A 19,301-nucleotide genomic window follows, 5' to 3' on the forward strand; every position below is an offset into this window, starting at 1 on the left:
TTACTATCAATTGAGACGATAGGTCTTAATTGATTTTAGTTATGTGTGTATGGGGGAGAGTGTAGGTAAAGGAAACATTAATTGTATCTTTGCCTCAAATTCTGACTCAATAGAAACTTGAATTTTTCATTTTAAATGTTATTTGTTTAACTATGTTAAGTTTATTTTTACCTGAGAAACTTAGGAATCACAGAGACACAAAGATAGTAGTGATCCCATTCTAAATAGTGTGGATATAAAATCTTTTCCTTATGGTGCTAGTTTGTACAGCTCATTTCCATGCCCTGTTACTCACTAATGCTATTATAGTTAAATTGGAATCTTTCTAGTGACAATCACACTACATGAAATGTTTCCTTGTAATTATATTAGAAGAAGATATGTTGTGAAAACTGTTAGCTTGACTAGTTAAAACTTGTAAAATGTATGTTATTCTTGCACTTAGCTACATATTTTTGGAAGAAAAAAAAGTATATACAGTGTTCCTTGGCACCTGTGCGTATGTGTGCTCTCTCTAAAACAAACAAACAAACAAATAAATAAATAAATTATTTTTAAAAAAGAATCTCTGATTTGTAGCCAATTCCAGCAAAAATGTGGGTAACCTGGGGACCCACTACTTGTGATTGGTGTTTGAGGTGGGACAGTCTGAAGCTTTAATCATTGGGGTCTGCATACTGATCCTGGGTAGTTAGTAACGGAATTAAAATAAATTGTAGGACATGTAATTGGTATCTGCAGAAAATTGGAGAATTTCTTGGTGTAGAAAATCTACATATTTGGTGTCTAAAGTGTTGCCAAGAGAGAAACAATTTTCTTTTAAAGTCAAAATATACTCCCATAAACCTGGAATTCCCCAGAAAATACATTGTCTCTATAAGGATGAAATAGGAATTATGCCTCCCCTGCCCCACTATGGAAATGAAAAATGTCTGGATTCTTTATCATTGAGTGAGGGCAGAAAATAATTCTAAAATAAGCAGAATGCACTGTATTTATAACCAAGTGCCATTTTACATATATGCAAGTTTGTTTTGGACATAGATATTATTCTTTTTTCATGATGCCATAATGAGGTCATACATTATGGTTGCATATTTGTTTAAAAAGGTTGTAAGCTTCCAGAAGGTGGGGATAGTAGCGTTGAATTTCTCTCATTATCTTCCTGCTGCTGGGTCCAGAGCAAATGTGCAATAAATGACTTGGGTGAAGAACATGGATTATTTGTGCCAGAAGGAGCAGTAGTGTTTGGGGGAAAGGTCATGGCCGAATGCCCTTATGGATTTTGCTTATCTTGGGCAAGGGATGTTAGAATAATTGTAAAATATGGAGAAATTCCTTTTCACTCTGGAAATTTGGGTTATTTTGTGTGCAGAGACCGATATCCAGATGGCTGAGTTATAACTAGAAGAAAAACACTGAATGTGGTTGGGGACAGCCATTTCTCTTTCTTTTATGGGAAGAAATTATGGTTATTACCTGAGATTTCATAGCCATGAATAGAGTACTGATAGAAAGATTCTGAAGTATCTCAGATTTTTCTAGGTATTGTTCTAATCCAAAGAATCAAGGGTTCATAGGTAGTATGAATTAGGAAGCATACAGTTATAATGTTAAGGATTAAACAAACACAAAGACAATGACTCTGAATCCAGACTGCCTAGATTCATATACCAACTCAGCATTTTTTAAAGACTTTATTTATTTATTTATTTAATTATTTGACAGAGAGAGAGAGAGAGAGAGAGCACAAGCAGGAGGAGTGGTAGGCAGAGGCAGAAGGAGAGAGAGAGGGAGAAGCAGACTCCCTGCTGGACAAGGAGACTAATGCAGGGTTCCATCCCAAGACCCTGAGATCATGACCTGGGCTGAAGGCAGACGCTTAACCAACTGAGCCACTCAGGCACCCCTAGACACTCAGTTGCCCCCCAACTCAGCTTTAACTAGCTGTATAACTTGGAGATACTATTTCTTTGTCTGTACAATGGGGACACCCACAAATTTCACCTCATACAATCATTGACAATATAAGTGAGTTAATTTAGATAAAGTGTGTTTAGGTCATATCTTGACACAATATTACCATATTAATATTATCTCTCTGCTTTCTTACCTGGACACCAGTAAGCTGAGGGGAAGGGAATATACTATTCAACTCTACCTGTTCCACAGCTCTAAAGGCTGCAACATAATAATAACAATAAAAATGATAATAAAATTTATTAACATCTTGTATATCAGTCGCTGTAATTTTATATTTATTTCTTTCCCTTATTACAATGAGGATAGTAACATCAATATGTCCATCTTACAAAGAAACTTATCATTAAAGAAACTTATTACCTTGCTTAAAAACAAACAAATAATAAGCAATGATGTTAAATTCCGGCTTAGTCTAACTTCTGAGTACTCTTTTAAAACCAGTTATGCCATCTTAAAAGGAGAAGAATTTGATAAAACATGCATTGGATAGATGAAAGAACAAATGAATTTCAAAAAAAAACCCCATCATCTCTTTTCACAATAAATTTACTTTATGGATATGTTTAGTAATGATAATGACTTCACATTCATTTCAGCACTGGTAAATGTGTTTTTTTTCAGTATCTTTTAAAGGTACTACAGCAAAGTGGTCTCCATAAGGCAAAATAAAATGTGGTGCCCTGGTATCTGTTTCTTTAATTGAGCTTTTAAAATATATATCATTTGAATGAAATTATAATGATTTCATTAACCTATTTTGCCCTTTCTCAAATATAATGACTATAAATGTGATAGGAAATTACAACTGCCCATTGCTGGAAGAAAGCAATCAAGCTAGATTGACCAATATGATTATTACATGCCTGTCTGACAACTTTTTCCCCCTAGATACTGAAGCTGAAGTTGGCAGACCATATAAATATCTATTTGTCTATTTATGAAAAAATTAAATCAGGAAAACTCAGGATCAAAATTTTAATTAATCAGTTTTACAGAAGGAAATCTCAAATTTTTAGTTCTTAGGGATTTCCATTTTAATAGTAATTATAAAACATTCTGGCTTAGTTTGTTATACAGAGGTGATGGATATACATTCAGTGATTTTCAACGGGAAGCTTAAAATGCATTCCCAAATACCAAAATGTTTTACTGTGAAATAATTTTAAAATTTAGGAGAAAAAGAGACTATTAAGCTCTTAAAGGTGTTTAGGTTCATTTGCTAGATACCATATAAGCCAGATGCTATATGAGATATAAGGACTTGCGGATTTAGTAATTTTCTCATCTTTCAAATGTGAAGAAGTGTTGTTAGATATGCCGACATATAGATACCCAGAGGAAAAAAAGAAACAAAAAGCGATGTGGTACTGGAGAGGAGGAAAATAAAATAGCAGTCAAATAAAGAACAAAGATGCACTGCATTGTATAGGGGAATGCAACAAAATATTTTCTCTTTCTCCTTCCACCCCTTCTCACCTCACTCTCTCTCTCTCTCTCTCTCTTTCTCTATCTCTGTTTCTGTCTCTGTCATCTCTCTCTCTCTCTCTCTCTCTCTCTCTCTCTCTCTCTCACACACACACACACACACACACACATTCACACTTACACTCTGGATTGTGACCTGTAGTTTAAAAAAAAAAAAAAAAAGAAATCTAAAGTGTTTGGCTGCTGGCACAGTAGCCCCATTTATAGGTGTAGTCTTTTAGGAATAGAGATTACAGAGAATCATACATCAGAAAATGAAAAATTTTCTTTCCAAAAAATCATTGATCATTTTATTATATATATATAACTATTTAATTCACCCTACAGGCCATTTTTTCAAATAATTGCTACTTTTGCCCTTGCTTTCCAACATTATTTACTCATTTTATCCATTTGAGAAAAATCCTCCCCTTAATGAAATATATCTCAAAACAGCTAGCATAAAAGACAAAAGAGTAGTTAGAATATTTAGATTGGCTTATTTTTGTGGGTTGAAAGGATTTTCAACCCACAAAAAAGGGCTTGTTTTCAAATAGGTAGTCTCTACATACATACCTGTGAACAGGATCTAAATACCTCCTATTTAAATAATTTATTATTTGGTTAATGACTGAAAAAGAAATTACTTGTCTTCGTCCAGTAAAAAGTTATGCTCTGAATTAGTATGATGTCTTCTTGTTCAAACCACACATAAATACACAGAGACCTTGATTTTTGCTGAAGATGTGTCCTGAGATTTGATGTATAAACCCATAGTTTGCCCCCCTTTTGGTCTTTCCTGGCACTTGGAGTCCCCATCATATTTTAATATGCTTTATGTTCCAATTAGCAGTCCGCTTAAAAATCAGGTTGAAAATTTCTTGTTTATGGGAAGGGACTTTTGTTTTCTCTGTAACACCATTAAGAATTAGAACTGCTGTTTGAAATAGCAGGAATAGACAAAAAAATCCATTGATATAATATTGGACGACGTCTTTCCATAGAATGCTTATTACAAATGATAGAGAAACAGGCCTTACCAGGAAGTCCAGGTCATTTAACTTTCTCAAATTATAATTATAATTACCTGTATTTTGAGTGACAGGACCAGGTATCTAGAACCTCAGAGAAGATGCTGTTTTCTCTCTCTCTCTCTTTTTTTTCCCCATACCAACAAATTTAGGGGCAGTTTTGAAATAAGACATGTTAATTCTGGAAACGACAATATCACTCTCCAATTTTCTTACAATGCTGGTGCTTTCCTTCCCAGTGTCCAGTAAATTTCCTCAGATCCCTACACTGGGAATAATTAGAATACATATCTCTGTAATCCACATTCCAAGAAGCAAACTCAGAGCAAATCACAATTTTTCTTTTTGCAGAGTAACTTAGTTTATGTTTGTGAGGGAAAAAAAACAATAAGCATAAACTTACCTGTATCAACACATGATTGATTAATAACCTCAAACCCTTTCTGTTTATTTGTATTGGAAAATTGGGTATACGCTAACCATAATAATTTTTTTCTTGGTGAAATTCCAAACACTACTTTGAGTTATAAATAATTTTATGCAAGCAGATGTAGAACTTTTTTTCTTTCTTTCTTTAGTTAACTCTGAGTCTGGGGAGTTCTGCTCAGGAGTGAATTAGCAATTTTGCTTCCATCAGAACCACTTCTCTGCAGAGGTTTATTCTCCAAATAAACCTTTTTTTCCACTTAAAGTCTCCCTAGCAGCCACAAACCCTGTGGCTTCCAAATTTTGCACCTTCTAAGATTTTTCCACCAGCCTTCCTTTCCACTCTCATCTTCATCCCACACCTTTCTTTCATGAAATACCTTCCACTTAATTCACCAGACAATTGTAGAAAATTTTGGTGACCCGGAGTCACTGAAAGCCCAGAAACCAATATGTGGAACACAGGAACCTATATATATGCCTAGGACTTCAGAGTAAGGAGCTTAGGTGGTTCATCAATGAGGAATAGTTATATAAGAATACATATTAAATATACAGAGACAAAGATAAAAATAGAGGGCAGCCTGGGTGGCTCAGCGGTTTAGTGCCTCCTTCAGCCCAGGGTGTGATCCTGGAGACCCAGGAGGGAGTCGATGTCAGGCTCCCTGCCTGGAGCCTGCTTCTCCCTCTGCCTGTGTCTCTGCCTCTCTCTCTCTGTGTGTGTGTCTCATAAATACATAAATAAAATATTTAAAAGAGAGAGAGAGAGAATAGAGATATACTATAGAGATTTATGTACTATATATAAAGAAAAAGATATATGTGCCAGTAGGAATTTGTTTGAAAAGTGTAAATGGAAAAAAAAAAAAAAAAGAAAAGTGTAAATGGGCAAACTCTCCCTTAGTTTTTAAATTTTGTTTTGTTGTTGTTTAAAACAGTTTTAATTGTGCCCATTGTTCACAAGAGCGTGAAGAAATTGACACTCATGTTTAACAGCTGGTTTGAAAAAAAGTTCAAATTTTTCTGTAGTGTGATTTAGGAATATAAATACCAATGTATATTATAAATCAGAAAACTGTGCAAAATATCATATGTAACAATTAGACTTCTAGGCACTCCTCACAAGAAGAATTTACAGATATGTTCATGTTCACCTCAAGTATGCTTAATACAACATTTTTATAGTAGTGAAATGTTGACAGTGATGTAAATACCCAACACAGAGAAATTATTAAATTAATAGTACACATGTACACATATACACACATGTACTGGAAAAATATATAGCTATTAAAATGGCATTATAGAAGACTACTAAATGATTAAGAAACTGTTCATGATCTATAAGATGACAAAGGGTCCTTAAATTATATATATATATAACAAGATATACACACGTGTGCATATGCATATATGTATATATACAAAATTAAACCTGGAATGAAGCCCACAAAAATGTTAATAATTTATCCCTGAGGTATGATAGTTTTGTTTTGTTTTGTTTTTGGTGAGAATATTTAAATTCTAATGTCTTAGCAATTTTCAATTATGTAACAGTGTTGTTGTCTATAGTTACCATGTTTCACATTAGATGCTCAGACTTCTTTTATCTTGTAGCTGAAAGTTTGTACCCTTTAACTAAGTTCTCCCTCTTTTCCCTCTTACCAGAGATGGATCCATCTCTGGCAACTGCTTTTCTACTATCTGTTTCTATGAGTTTTGTGTTTCTGTGTTTTGGATTTTTTGTTTGTTTTTCTTTTTAGATTTCACACATACATAATATCATGCAGTATTTGTTTTTTTCTGTCTGGCTTATTTCAGTTAGCATAAGCCCTCAAGATCCATATTGTCTTCAATGCCAGAATTTCCTTCTTTCCCATGGCAGAATAATATTTCATCATGTGTTTATATATATGTATCACATCTTTTTTTAATCCATTTGTCCATTAAGTGACACATATTATTTCCATATCTTGCCTGTTGTAAATAATGCTATTTTCATTTCCTTTGGATATGTACCCCAAAGTAGGATTGCAGGATCATATGATAGTTCTATTTTTAACTTATTATGGAAAGTCCATACTGGTTTCCTTAGTGGCTATAGATAATTATATAGATAAATATATAAATTCTTTGTTGAGTGAATGAATGAATACAAAACTAATGGAATAATTTAATGAAAAGTAAATGTTCAGGGTTAATTATAGTTATATTGCCTGATCTGTGCATACCACCCTCTCCCCTTTATTCACTCCTGAATACAAAATTCTTCTATCACTCCATGTCTCTCATAGTGTTTAACACAATGCCAGAATGGTGTAAGGTGGAAAATCGAAGCCTATTTATAAGGTGGGATTCCCTCTATGTTAAGAAGTTCTGTGTATATGATACCTATGTGTTTTACACCAACAAACATGTTAAAAAGTAACATCTATTATCATAAATTGAATTCACTCCAGTTTTTACCACTTTTCCCTTAATACTCTTCTAATTATTATTTTTTATTTTTATGTTATAATTTCTCTGGTTAGCCCTTCTAGTGAATGATTTTGTCTTCTAGCACAGTATTTTTCTACCTAGTGGTGGTAAAGAAAGTTTTATTTCCTGATTTATCTTCAAATGCAGACCAATAATTACATAAAATACAATAAGAATTTTTAGAAAGAAATGTTAAAAAAAGACATGCCAAATAAAAACCCAAGCTTTTATATTTCATTCTAAATATGGGAATCCACTTCCATAAATAAGGAGTCCATAGGCAAAAGTGATGATAAGGGAGATTAATAACTATTTTTTCATGGAAATCTTGATAGATCTCTTTGAAACTCAGTGTTTTCACCTGCAACATGGGAATTAAGATAACTAGACTGAAGGATTATTAAAAACATCAAACAACTCACGTAAAATATCATGTAAGCAGGTTATCATGTATGCATGTTTGTGTATGTGACATCATTACGATTATTTATTTTCATTACTTGAGCCGTCTGATTCTCAAGCACTTCATAGTGTGTGTTCCCTGGTCTCCTCCACTCCTGGTTCCCTCAGGCAGAACATTATATATATTTTAACCAGAAGTTTCTTTTCCTTCCAAAAAGACCACTTTATTTTGACTCTGTTCTACTACTTCCCTTAGATGTTTGAAAACTGTTTTTAATATCTTCATCCTCAAGCTCATCAATTTCTGTTTTATACAGAGAGATTTCCTTTGTTATTTCTAAGTAGGATACTTTCTTGGTTTTGCTTTTTTAAGTGGCTTTTTATACTCCTATGCTGTCATATACTGTACTTCACCATATCCTTTTCAAGATTTCCCTTTTTCTTCCTTCAAAAATTTATCTTCCGGAAAGCATTCCTATCTGCTCATGCTTTCACATGAGTTAGTGAAATGTGAAATTTGTTCCCCAAAGTAATGTTCCAGTTCACTTTGACACAGGAAAATACAACAATAAACTGTAATTGTTCTCCTGTAAACAGGTACGTAACCCTCCGTTAAGCTGCTCCTGTGTGTGCAATGGAACTTGAAGTAGCGTGAGTAACCTGCTTGTGAGGAGACCACATAGAACTAAGACACACACACAAAAATGATCCCTGGAAGCTCTTTGTTCAGCCTTGCTCTACTTTCTAATAGTGGATTTTGCCTTCATTTCATTTGCTTTTCTTCTCCACGTTTTGTTTTGTACCACAGTCCTCTCTAAAGAGTGCAAGCCAGTAGTTCTCCTTGAGTCAGTCTCTCTGCATGGTCACATTCCACAGTGCCACTTTTGCATCTGGTAGCACATTTATGGTTTTGCTACTTTGATCTGTTTAATTGTACTTCCTACTGTTCTCTAGAGAACTCTCTTCGTATCTGTCTACAACCTGTGCTCCTCCTGTAAAAAGCAATGTCAGCTGCATTAAATAAAATTCATTTTTGAGTGTATATTAGAGTCCCAGTTTCACTTGTGTATTTTACTTTCCTGGAAGTACCTGAGAATCTCCTTGTAAAAAAGTCTCCAGGCCATATATACAGACAGAAGCTATAAAAGCAGGCTTGTCTCATTTCTCTGGCACCTTGCACTATACACCCTTCACACACAATCCCCCACCACTGCGTATGGGCTGCTGATGGGGTTGCTGGGAAATGTCTTCACATATTTCATCAGTGTTCAGACAGATGGTCTTAAACAGAAACTGTTTGTGTTGTTGTTTTCCTAATCAAACATTTGCTTCATAGAAATAAAATTAATATTCTTCCCACTTTCCTCTTAAAGCATGGTATCTCTTCAAATTCCTCAACCCAATAGCTTTTCTCCTTGCTACCGTTGTGCCTATCATATGTTTTATGCTATGCTTAGAAAATTCTTGAAATCAAGGTCCAGTTTCATTGTCTACAACTTTTAGTCTTTCAATTTTCAAAAATTACCAAGGCGAGATTCTGTTTGCAATTACTATTTTTAAATAGTGTAGTAAATCATATGTAAGATGTGCTTAAATATGTAAAACATTTCTTTAGAGTACTTACTTCCTTGAACTTAGTTCTTGAGCTGATCATTTCCAATAAATAAGCAAGTGCTTATTATTTTGTTGCCACCTTGCATCAGCTCAGACTCCTTCTTTCCTATTTCTGAAGTTCCTTTATAAATATTGCTACCATCATTTAGGGAGCACAAGTATCACCATTGTTTTTCTTTAGTGCCAACTTAAACTGCAACTTTTTTTTTCCTTTTACTCTCCATACTCTATCTCTGCACAACCTCAGATGTCTGTAGGAAGTGTCTTTGTTCTTGTCTGTTTTTCTCTTCTCTCACCATCCTATCTTTACAGACCTGTTATTTCCATTTGGATTACTGCTTCCATGTCCTCACCCTGACTTTCTCAGTCTATGTACTCCTTTAAAGATTTCTGCAGCTATTTTACTCTTTAAAGCTGTTGGCTTGATTCCTTCCCTGGGGAATTTTCTTTATATCATTTTTAAAAATATGAGCCACCACTTTGTGACAGCTGGAAAGGTGAACAGGAATTCTCTATTCTTGATTATTCCTCTTATATTTTTAAAAATTTCTTCTTCTCATAGGGACATTCTCAGCCTCCAAATACCTCTGCCAAATTTCTCAGCTGTTGAGAGATTAATTTCAGCTATTACCATAGCAGGATCAGAAAAACTAACATCTTTCACATTGCATTATAGAACCTCTATTTTCCCTTGTGTGTGTGTATGTATATGTATATGTATATATGTGTGTGTGTATATATATATATATATACATATATATATATATATTTAAAAAAATCTATCAGCTCCTATCATTTTTCCAGGGATCTTTTTGGTAATACAACTATAAATGTGTGTATGTAAGTTAGCATCATTTGATCTCATATTGAAGATTGGCTTACACTTTGATTTTATTGCCAAGTATCTTGGAGTCAGAAAAACCTCAAACACTAGCCCCAGAGGGAAGGGTGGAAGTAAGCTCTGGTGGCAGTTTAATGAATGTTTACCCTTTTGAATCAAAGAGTAGTAATCCTTCCCCCCATTGATATTATCACTTACTATAGATAAGCATTTCCATTCTGTGTCTCTAATTTTCCTGCCCTCAGTCTTACCCACTGATTTATAGAATACATTATTTGCTACAATTATCATCCCATACAATGTTGCTTCTGACCAAGGCATTCACTTTACAACAAAAGAGTAAAGCAAAGGACTCATACCCAAGGGAATCACTCACCTTGTTGGGTGCCTCATTACCCAGAAGCAGTTGGTCCAGTTATATAGTGGAATGGCTTATAGAAAATACCTGGTAGAATTGAAGAAATGTTCTAAATTTTTTTTTATTTATGACCACAAATGTTTTTTTCTGTCTTAGAAAACAGATTGGAAACTCAATGGTTGAAAGTGAGAATGACTCCTTTCATTATAATCCCTCAGAACACCCTCAAAAATGATTTTGTCTCCCCTCCCTATAATTTACTGCTTTGATGGTTTACAGGTGTTCGTTTCCAAAGGCGGAATTGTTTTACAAGGGCACAGTGATGGTTTCAATGAACTCGAAATTAAAAACAAAACAAAACAAAAAAAACCTTACTCTTACTGAGTTTCTAATGCAACCAAATTAATAGGTAAAGGCCAACTGTTTGTAGTTACAATCTTAATAGTAAGGTGCAATATAATTTCTGCTACACAGTAGAAGCAGAGAGGATTATGTTTGTCCAACTCATGGGTTCTCAAGGCCACAGCAATCAAATATCAAACATAGCATGATATTTAAGGAGTCAAAGTTTGAATCACCTTACTAAGCAGAGTATCACAAACTTTTGAGGCACTGACTGAGTATAAATGGAACGTAGCGTGGAAAGTGAAAGAAACAAGTTTTAAATAGCAACTAAATACCAGTTGTTAAACAAAGACTAGACAAATAATCATATTGTCTTCATTGTTCTGTATCTTATCAGTTGCCTTTTTTAAAGCTTTTCTTTTCTCAGCACGCCATGACTACATTGGTCAGTAGAACTTGCGATTCTTGATCTCAGGATTGTGAGTTCAAGCTCCATACTGGGTATGGAGTATACAATAAATAAATAAACAAGTAAATAATATGAATTTAAAAAGTGAAGACTTTCTTTTTTTCTGCACAATTTTTATAAAGGGTTGAGGGAATGACTTATTAATCAGTCTTTACAGGTTATAGAAGGGGGTTTGTGATTACACTAGAAAAGAAATAAAGACTATCTAATGCTATATATAGTATAACATATGATGAGGATTTCAGGAAAAGAGCAAACACATTGTCACTTGCACATCATCTTTGTCAGTCACATGATCTTGTTGCCATTGTTTGGGAGATAAGCTTGAATAGAAGGCTGTGTACTGGCACTGAGGAAAAGGATTGTTGGTACTCAGAACCATTCTCACCACCTTCCGTGCTCTCTCCTATAGCTTAGAAGCATGTCTAGAAAACAAATTTCCCAGGGTGCTTTGTGGCAGGGCTTTGGTTTAGATTATAATAATATGAGTGACTGTTAGATCTGGAAGGCAGAAGTGAAACAGTTCTATTCTTCCTTTTGCATCAGAAAGCAAAAGCATGGATATGGTGAATGTGAGAATTTTTAGTGTCTGCTGGCCATTAAGAATCATTCTCTTCAGTGTTACAGCCTGCCCTGCAGCAACCAACAGCAGTGACTTCCCGTACCTTTTGAGCAGGGTTGGAAATAGGAACTTCATAATTCCCCCAAAGCTATCAACAAACCTGAGATCTATTGGTGGTATGCCCTGACCTTTTACTTCTCAGTCCTTTCAACAGATTTGTAAGCACTTAATTTGCTGTGCTAAACTCTAAATTGCTTGCAATATTTAAAGAGGTTTATGTTATCCTAATAGAACCATCAATGACAAAAGGTTATACATAAAGTGAATGAGGATTTATAAAGATTTATAAAATAATACTACATGGACTTCTATGCTCATTTAAATAACACTATGCATGTAACAAAATAATTTCTAGTAAATAAAGGGCTCTTAATATCAGTAATCAAATAATATCAATAAATAAAAGGCAAACATCTACAGAGAAATTAGACAAAAGTTGTTAAGAACCAGTACTTAAGAATGCGGTCATTGCTATCCCCTGCTAATTTCTTCTCTGAAAATCCAACTCAACAAAAATAGGCCAAAAAGCAAACCAAAAAAAAAAAAAAAAAAAACCTCACAGAAAGAAACAACAACAAAACCAACAAAGGGGAATAGATAAAGCATCCATATAATGTTACTTTAAGAAAAGGGGTAATAAAAAAAAAAAAGAAAAGGGGTAATAGGAAAACTTCCCAACAGAGAAAAAACATGGAAGAAAACCGAGACATTAAAGCAGATAAAATTTGAATCCAACACTCCCAACATTAACACAAAAATATTAAATATGTAATCACAACTTTTACAAAAAAAAAAAAAAAAAAAACACTAAGCACACAGGAAAGAATGGCCAGTAAAGAGGAAGATAAATAGGAAGAAAAGAAACAGAACAGTAGGATACATAGAAAAGTGAAATGAGAAAAATTAACAAAAGGAAACTAAATTCAAATAAGTAGTGAACAAGTAGTAAAGAAAAGACAGGAACCAAATATATAACATGTGCAAAACTGAATATGTGAAGGAGAAAATGAAATAAACAAATGTTCCGTTGAGTTTATTAGGAAAGATCCATTTGGCTTCTTGGTGAAAAAGAGTATGTCACTTATAAAGGAAAGGAAACAAGACAGATAAATTGAAAATGAAGGTCCAGGTAATCACTTTGGCTGCAATATTCATTGATAGAAGATCAACACTTGCAAAGAGACTCAAGGAAAGAAAATATGATACAAGGATCTTATATCCAGCAAAGTCATCTTCCAAGTATAAAGTATATAGACAAAACAGTTTTTACCGTAAAATAGCAGGATACATTTTTCATACAAGCCTTTCTGGAAGAAAGGCTATAGTTAGGTAAGAAGTGAATGGAAAGATCCTGGCAAAAGACTATTAGGGAGAATTTATTTATTTACTTATTTTTAGAGATTTTATTTATTTATTTATTCATGAGAGACACAGAGAGAGAGACAGAGGGAGAAGCAGGCTCCGTGCAGGGAGCCTGATAAGGAACTGCAGGATAGTGCCCTGGGCGGAAGGCAGGCGCTAAACCGCTGAGTCACCCAGGGATCCTCCAGTGGAATGAATTTAATATATTCAACTAAAAATTGAAACCATAAAAACCAAGGCAGGAATAGGAATAATAGGATAGAATATAAATATTGGATATTCTGATAATATCAAATGAATAAAGGAAAACAAAATAATTTGGATATTAAAATAATTCTCCTTATTACCTTATGCACAATAGCTTGCAGCCAAAGGACATCTTTTAAAACGACAAATTCGGGCAGCCCCGATGGCACAGCGGTTTAGTGCAGCCTGCAGCTCGGAGTGTGATCCTGGAGACCTGGAATCGAGTCCCACGTCTGGCTCCCTGCGTGGAGCCTGCTTCTTCCTCTGCCTGTGTCTGTGCCTCTCTCTCTCTCTCTGTGTCCCTATGAATAAATAAATTTAAAAAATAAAATGATAAATTCAGGGACAAAAGCATAGATTTCATACAAAGATAAACACAAAAGGAAGATAATATTAAGTGACGGAGCAGAGGAAGGTATGAGGGAGGAAGAGAATGCAAGATTTTTTTCTCATAATGAATACAAAGGGGAGCCTAAATATTTTATTCAAAAGTCTCATTATAAAAATAATCACTTAAAAACTTACTAAATATTAGAGTAGTCATAATATATATGTATAATGTAGCTATATATGTAGATTATATATGTATAATATATCAGAAGATATATATTTATACTCAAACATAAGCACAAATATATACAAAATCTGATATAGCACATCACTTTAGAGTCACGGGAAAGAAGGAGGGAAAGGAGGAGGAGGAAAAAAGGGGGAAGAAGGAGGAAAGGGAGAGGAGAAAAATGGGGAAGAAGAGGAGAAAGAAAACAGATTAATTCCATAAATATTTTTTTTTTTATAATTGAGCTTTAATGAATAGTAGGAAACAATTCAGCATTGCTTCCACTCTCCAAGGGTAGGTTTTCTTTGTTATAAATATTGTTAAATGTTTCCCCAGGCAAGTGAAATATTTTAATGTAGAACTATAGACAAAATATAAATGAATATTGGAGGATATGTATCAATGATGAGTTTGAGAACTTGAAAATCTTTTACCTTAATATTGTCTCTCCGAATTAATTATTTAATGAATATTTTATTATTATCATAAAGAAAAAGAACTGTGTTGGAAAGGGACAGGGAAGGCAATTAGCTGTATGTGATTATTTAAAAAAGAGCAAGTGGTAGGAACATGTGAAGGTATCTTTTTATTTTGATTATTTTCACATATCTGGTTACAGAAACTATCATCTTTTCAGTGCTTCAAAATGCACTAGAATATTAGTTACTGTATACAGGCAGGATTATTTTTTTACTTGTTTGTCTTGTTTTTACAGTTTGCTGCCTTATTCCTAGCACCTAACACCATACCTGATCTGATATATGGTAGATGCTCATTGATAGTTGTTGAATGAGAGATCATTTTTGGAGAAGTGTTCTTGTATTAATTCTTGTTCGCAAAGCTAATGGAAAAGAAACTATCAGGTTAAAAACTGTTTGCTCCTAATAATTATTTTCATCAAATGAAAACACTTCCAGTCATGAGATCAACACAAGAAAGCATTTCATAGAATAAAACATGCAGCCATAAATATATGGAAAAGTTATAGTCATTGTTTATACACATACTAAAAAAATAACTCTATATTGAGTAGTATGTAACCTAAAATTAGAGAAAATAGCTGACATTTTGCTCAACGAATTATTACTTGCAATAGCCCCAATTGGGGAAACATCTATATTTTCTCATATTCTTAGGGCTTTTGACGTGTGTTGCTAAGTTGCCTATTCACCTATTGATATGTCTACAAGCACCTTACCACATATATTCCCAGAACAACTGTAAATTATTGTGCATTAAAAAATCATTTTCAGTTATGACAGCCTAGTGAACGATATCTGGTTATCAGTTGATCACAATTAACATTGGACTACATAAATGCAATTATTGATTACTTGTATTTCCTCCTTTGAAAGTTTCTAGGCATAACAGCTTTTTTCAGTTTCTCTATTACTATTTTTTCAAATGACCATTTTATCTCTTTTTTGTTTAAGGATATCAGATTTTTATTTCACTATTTTTTGGAAAATTATATTCTCTCACATTTTTTTTGCCTAAGTCTTTTGTTTTGAAATTTTATGATTTTTGACATGCAGAAATCTTATATTTATTTAAGCTAATCTTTATATATGGATATATATACACATATATATTCACACCCTTCAAAAATAATTTGTGCATATTATAATTCTTCAAAATATATCTTTGAGTAATATCTTATTTTAAAATATATTTTGAGACACATACATTATCTACATTTTGCAGTAGGAATTTAATCTCTCCAGCATCATTATTGAAACAAATTGATCCTCTACCTACAGGTGTCAACAGCTGAATATTTGCTTCACTTGCATTTCTTCTGAGGCCTTCTTTGGTGTTCCATTGATTCATTTTTTTGAGAATGTATAGTGCATTGCTCTTACTCATTTTTATTTTTCTGATGTTAGAGATAAAAATATTCAATTGTCATTTGTTAAATAAATCATTACATTCAATGGTTCAAAAATGTTTCAAACTAATTGAGAAGCTGTACATTTAGAATTGTTACTTCCACCCAATCCTCACTCATCTTGAGACCACTACATTACTATGTTTTTGTTATTATATTACTTTTTCTTCACACAAATAAAGCAAACAGGAATATGTACTTATATTTCTTCCTCTTACAAAAAGTTGACAATCCATAGAGAGTGTTCTTCAGGTAACGTAGCATTATAGCCTGCAATTTTTCTGTATCTGTGTGTTTAAACCGCAGTTTATTTAACTTGTTTTTATTTGTGGAAGCTTTAATAGTTTCTAGTCTTCTGCTGTTACAAATGATGTAACAGAGAAACACTTTACAAATGGACTTTATTATTGTGCAGATGTATCTTTACTATAAAACATGCAAGGTAGTACTCATATGTCAAAATTTTCATTACTTAGTCTAACGTATTCATGGTTTTACGTCAGAAAATTTGGAGAGCTGGTATTGGGAGGGCAAGTCTTCTTTATCCTGAGAAAATCTGGCCTTAGCTGCGGCTAAGTTAGAGGAAAATAAAGCATGGAGAATTTACTACAGTTCTGAACTGCCTCTGCTTACAAATGATACATGGCACCTCTTATTATAATCTGTTGGCTGGAATCAAGAACATGCCCACCAACCCAACACTAAAGAAGTAGGTTGAGAAACATTTCAAAGTACATGGAAAATGCAAAATTACTTTCTGTACAATGGTTAAACCAAATAGAACCAAATAGTCCTTTGCTTATTTCTTCCCACACATTCTGCCAAACAGAAGCAAATCTCTATCCAGTAATTGTACCCAATGAGAATCTCATGTATTTTTCAAACTACTAGCATAAAACAGGCACACTCAAGAGGTAACTGGAAAAAGTCTAATGAGAGAGAGTTACACAAGGTGGTATTTATACAGGAGTTGGGATGATTAAGGGAAATGTAAAGAACGGTGAAGCGCCTGCCCTGAACATGAAGCAGCAGCAAGCAATCAATGCGTCTTTTACCCCTTAGACGTGAAGGGATAAAGAAGGGAACGGCTATCAGAACGCTCTTAGAAGTACAGTTGTGTAATGCATGACCAGAAGCTGTGGACAGTAGTAGAGAAATACACATGTTTAAAAACAAAACAATACAAAAACACCACCACCAACAATAAAAAACACACAAACCCTCAAACGAGCAGAGAGAAACACAGAGAAATAAGAAACCTGATATGTATCTCTCTTTCATCTTCCTCTAGCGTCCGATGTGTGCATTCCATGGGCTGATCACAACTAGCAGCAGAGGCAAGACAACCAGATTGATGAAGTCCATGGAGGTCAGCCTCTGCGACACAGCAGGATTGGGATGGGGGGAAGGTAAGTCTGGGATGAGCAAATAGGGAATATCCAGTTCATCACAAACCCTCAGGTAATGTCACATAGTTTCTTCATATGTTCAAATGTGGTTCCTTTGAGTCCGGAGCTCAATGGTCTAAAATGACAGGGCATCAGCTTTCATCTCTCCATAAATTCATGCAGAAAATGCATGGTAGATCAAAGGCAGGATTACTACATTCACTAACAGGCAAATATATCAAGCACTTGTCCACAGAAATTTTGGAATTCCTGCTGGGAAGACAGAGTGAAGCTGTTCTATCCTGGGGAGTTCTCCTTTGTCTCTAGCAAGAGTGCGAGGAGATACATAAAACAAGCAAATGTGATAATGTAGATTCTCTGTGTAATATAAGTGCCTGACATGAAGCTTTTTGTTGTTGATGGTGGTGTTGTATGAGCGGTTGACATTAGGTTTTTTTTATGGCCAGGAAATTTTTATTAAAAGACAGTCATCTTGAATAAATATATTATTAGTTCTGTGACCCAACTACTAGCAAAACAACCAGGCATGGAATTAGGCCACCCCCGCCATGAAGTTTCCTTTCGCAAAAAAGCCTTAGTTAACTGAGATACTTGACAGCTTGAGGGACCCTGCTTTTACATCCCCAACCCTAATTCCTGCTCTTATGCTTTAAATTAGCTGGTGAAAAGTGAACGCATGAAACTCTAAACACTCCACACTTGAACCCTAATAAAGGCAGAACCCCAAGTTCAGGGTTGTCTGTCTCTCTGTCCGTCCCTTTCTCTCTCCATCTTCTATGTCTCTCACCCCCTTCTCTCTACCTTGCCTTTACTCTGTGCCTTTGACATGCCATATTCCCTCCAGGACGTGTGAGTTATAAATCTTGTTCTTCGAAGTTCCTTGATGATTTCTTGCCGAAATGTGTCCTATAACCAAAATAAAAATCATATGAGCCAGTGCAGCCACAGTATTAGCAATCTTGAAGATTCACTACAAATCCAGAATAGGCAAAGGTATAGAAACATAAAATAAATGACTGATTGCTTATGGCTTGGAAGGTAGCTGGGATCATAAGGTGGTGAAAGCTAAAGGGTACTGGATTTTTTTTTAAGGTTTTACTATTTTAGAGTAGCTTAGGTTGCCAACAAGACTGAGAGGGAGGGAGAGATCCCATCTCTCCCCCTATATCCCACACACATTATCCCATTATCAACAATCAGCCTACTTTTTTTTTTTCTACCAAAACGGTAAGCTACTTTGACACATCATAATCACCTAAAGTCTATAGTTCACCTTAGGGTTCACTCTTGGTGTTATTCATCCTATGGGTTTGAATGAATATATAATGACATACATACATCATTATTATATCATACAGAGTATTTTCGCTGTTCTAAAAATCCTCTGTGCTCTACCTATTCATTTTTCCAACCACCCCGACCCCAGCTGACTACAGATACTTTTATTGTCTCCAGAGTTTTATCTTTTCCAGAATGTCACATATTTGGAATCATGTAGCCTTCTCTATTTGTTTCTATTTCTTACTAAAATGTTAATATATATGCTAATATACTAGTACTGAAAGTTCTTCATTGTCTTTTTGTGGCTTGATAGCTCATTTATTTTTAGTGCTAGATAAATATTTATTCATTCATTCATTCATCCATTCACTCATTCACTCTTCTACTCAAGGCCATGTTGGTTTTTTCCAACTTTTGGCAAATTAAACTGAAGCTGCTATAAACATACATGTGCCAGTTTTTGTGTGGGCACGATTTTCTATTTATTTGAGTAAATACCAAGGAGAATGTGGCTAGATTATAT

The 19,301-nt window shown here is 34.3% G+C and overlaps 1 long non-coding RNA gene across 2 annotated transcripts in view; it reads right to left on the bottom strand.

Annotated features, from left to right (window-relative positions):
* LOC140596410 (uncharacterized) overlaps nucleotides 1-19,301 on the bottom strand; it is a 39,681-nt gene that overhangs the window by 12,917 nt on the left and 7,463 nt on the right. For both annotated transcript variants that reach the window (XR_011998398.1, XR_011998397.1), the window contains exons 2-3: nucleotides 17,348-18,403; nucleotides 13,743-13,943 (exon numbers count right to left, since the gene is read on the bottom strand). This is a non-coding gene — a long non-coding RNA (uncharacterized lncRNA). The remainder of the gene's footprint in view (nucleotides 1-13,742; nucleotides 13,944-17,347; nucleotides 18,404-19,301) is intronic.

The sequence above is a fragment of the Vulpes vulpes genome, unplaced genomic scaffold (genome assembly GCF_048418805.1).
Source record: "Vulpes vulpes isolate BD-2025 unplaced genomic scaffold, VulVul3 Bu000000642, whole genome shotgun sequence".
Classification (NCBI taxonomy): Eukaryota; Metazoa; Chordata; class Mammalia; order Carnivora; family Canidae; genus Vulpes; species Vulpes vulpes.